This window comes from Bison bison, unplaced genomic scaffold, assembly GCF_000754665.1.
Source record: "Bison bison bison isolate TAMUID 2011002044 unplaced genomic scaffold, Bison_UMD1.0 scf7180017864286, whole genome shotgun sequence".
Taxonomy (NCBI): domain Eukaryota; kingdom Metazoa; phylum Chordata; class Mammalia; order Artiodactyla; family Bovidae; genus Bison; species Bison bison.
Genome location: NW_011494858.1, coordinates 2,795,448 through 2,798,694, shown reverse-complemented (window position 1 = coordinate 2,798,694; position 3,247 = coordinate 2,795,448). Strand labels below are relative to the sequence as shown.

Sequence of the window (3,247 nt, the reverse complement as noted above, 5' to 3'; positions counted from 1 at the left end):
CACCCTGCTTATTTAACTTATATGCAGAGTACATCATGAGAAACGCTGGGCTGGAAGAAGCACAAGCTGGAATCAAGATTGCCGGGAGAAATATCAATAACCTCAGATATGCAGATGACACCACCCTTATGGCAGAAAATGAAGAGGAACCAAAAAGCCTCTTGATGAAAGTGAAAGAGGAGAGTGAAAAAGTTGGCTTAAAGCTCAACATTCAGAAAACGAAGATCATGGCATCTGGTCCCATCACTTCATGGGAAATAGATGGGGAAACAGTGGAAACAGTGTCAGACTTTATCTTTTTGGGCTCCAAAATCACTGCAGATGGTGACTGCAGCCATGAAATTAAACGACACTTACTCCTTGGAAGGAAAGTTATGACCAACCTAGATAGCATATTCAAAAGCAGAGACATTACTTTGCCAACAAAGGTCCGTCTAGTCAAGGCTATGGTTTTTCCAGTGGTCATGCATGGATGTGAGAGTTGGACTGTGAAGAAAGCTGAGTGCCGAAGAATTGATGCTTTTGAACAGTGGTGTTGGAGAAGACTCTTGAGAGTCCCTTGGACTGCAAAGAGATCCAACCAGTCCATCCTACAGGAAATCAGTCCTAGGTGTTCTTTGGAAGGACTGATGCTAAAGCTGAAACTCCAATTCTCTGGCCACTTGGTTCAAAGAACTGATTCATTTGAAAAGATCCTGATGCTGGGAAAGACTGAAGGCAGGAGAAGAGAATAACAGAGGATGAGATGGTTGCATGGCATCACCGATTCAATGGACATGAGTTTGAGCAAGCTCTGGGAGTTGGTGATGGACAGGAAGCTTGGTGTGTTACAGCCCATGGGGTTGCAAAGAGTCGGACATGACTGAGGGACTGAACTGAACTGATACTTCAGTGGATTATTTGAGTAATACCCATGCGTGTGTGCTCAGTTGCTTTAGCCGTGTCCAACTCTTTGCGACCCCATGGACTGTATCCTGCCAGGCTCCTTTGCTATGCCCTCCTTTAGGGGATCTTCCAGACCCAGGGACTGAAGTGGCACCTCCTGCCTTTCCTTCACTGCAGGTGGATTCTTTACTACTGAGCCACCAGAGAAGCTCAAGCAATACCTATCATCCTCCACAATGAGATTATAAGCCACATCAAGATTTTTGCTCCCACTGTGTCTCCATCACCCAATCCAATGTGTGGTACACAGTAGGCGTTACATATATAAAAGAAAGAGTGTTGCTACAGTTAAGAAAGGAGAGTTTAAAACAGGCAGTGGTCAACATTGTTGAATGCCTAATTAGGTCTGAAAAAGTCCCCATTTCTCATACTGCAAGGAGATGACTTAGCTCCCAGGAAAAGCACCAGCTTTGGAATCAGGTGACCCCACAATGTGGAATCATAATGCAGCCTCTTAAAAGCTATGACAGTAGTCGCCAACTAAACCTTTCTGAGATTCCATTTCTTCTCCATTAAAAATGGAGTCAACAATGCTTTCATCAGAGTTATTACAGGAATTACAATAACATAAACATTTAGTTTTGCTTGGTATATTAAGCATTTTTTAAATTCTGATGCTTTGACATCTAGGGCCTTGTCAACACTGGAGGGACTGCCCTTTCCAGGGCTAGCAGATTTCAAGAGATAGCAAACTTGCCTGCAGGTATGCCTTTTACATACCAAGCAACCAATCCAGAGCCCCACAAACCCACCACCTCCTCCAGGGGGCTTTCTCATCCAGGACCACCATTCCCCTGCCCTAATCACCCCAGGACCAAGTATCAGCAATCAGGGATAACCTCTATGCCTCAGAGCCCTGTCCCTACTTTGAAATTATTCAAAGTAGCCAATCCTAAACCTCATGACCTTGCCCTGTTTCTTGCCACACAAGACACAATAAAGGCTCCTGCCCACTTTCTGCTCCTATCACCTCCTAACTGACCCTAGGGCTTCCCCAAGTGGCTCTGTGGGCCAGGCATGCCCCTGCTCCTTTGGGACCTGTAACAAACTACCTTTTCTCACCAATCATCTCCTGATCTGTTGACCTCCCCATAACTAAATAACAATAAAAGTTGCATTTTAAAACACTTGGCCCAGAGGAGATTCTCAACACATCGTGCATACAGCACTCAACATAGTGGATAAGGGAAACGCAAATTTCACGTCAGAAGGCATGGGTTACAGAATAGGCTTTATTGGGGAAACTTACTGAGTGGTGAGTAAAAAGAGCACATGTACCCTGATTCTCCCATTATCCCATAGAAAGGAATTCTGGTGTGTGTTTTTTTTTCCTTCTCTCTCCTTTCATTTTGGGCTTTTGTTTTTTGTGTTTTTTCCGGCTGTGTGCAGCATGCAGGGCTTTAGTTCCCTGACCAGGGATCCAATCCATACCCCCTGTACTGAACCACCAGGGAATTTACGGAAGGTAATTCAAGGGACTCCTCCTTCTACATTCTTACTGTGTAAATATGAGAAAGCAGCTTTGTCACCAAGGGGCATAAGTCGACTGCTTTGGACCAGAAGCGTGAATTTAAGTGTCAGCTGTTTATGGAGTTGTCTAAGGGACCCAGGTGCAGGCCGGAAGCACCTCTGGGAGATGAGATCCTGGTCCCAGGTAGCTCTTAGTCCAAGACACCCAAGGAAGTCCAGGCCACTTTTGGACATTCCTGTCTACTGCAGTATAAAGTATCTACCTTGTCTGCTTAAACTGTAACAGAAAACACTAACTGAGCTTTCATTGTAGTGTCAAGCATCAGCTACCTGTTCTAAGTGTCTTCATTCATCTTTATAGCACCCTATATTCTACAGTTTTACAGAAGAAAAACAGAGATGTTATGTACTTTGTCTCAGGTCACAAGGCTAGTAAGTAGTCTGGATTGTTTTGAAACCAAATGGTCTGACACCAGAGTCCATACTCTTAGATGGGTACCTTGATGAACTGCCCTTTCACATCTGCCTTCTCCACTAAACCAACTGCACTTTTGAGGAAAGCCTGTGTTTTCATACATTTCTCTAACATTTATTGAGTTCCTACTTTGTGCAGGCACTGGGCAGGCACTGAAAGAGTTACAAACAAGACAATTGTCACTGAAAGAGTTACAAACAATTGTGGTTGTTGAGTTGCTAAGTCGTGTCTGACTTTTGCCAACTCCAGTGACCAGCCCCCGCCCCCACCCCTCCCATGGACTGTAGCCCCCCAGCCTCCTCTATCCATGGGATTTCCTTCTCCAGGGGATCTTCCCAACCCAGGGATGGAACCAGC

General features: G+C 45.0%; 1 protein-coding gene across 1 annotated transcript in view; it reads right to left on the bottom strand.

Annotated features, from left to right (window-relative positions):
• The window catches only part of ZSCAN30 (zinc finger and SCAN domain containing 30), an 18,319-nt gene that overhangs the window by 14,308 nt on the left and 764 nt on the right, over positions 1-3,247 (bottom strand). The gene's annotated exons all lie outside the window — the stretch shown is intronic.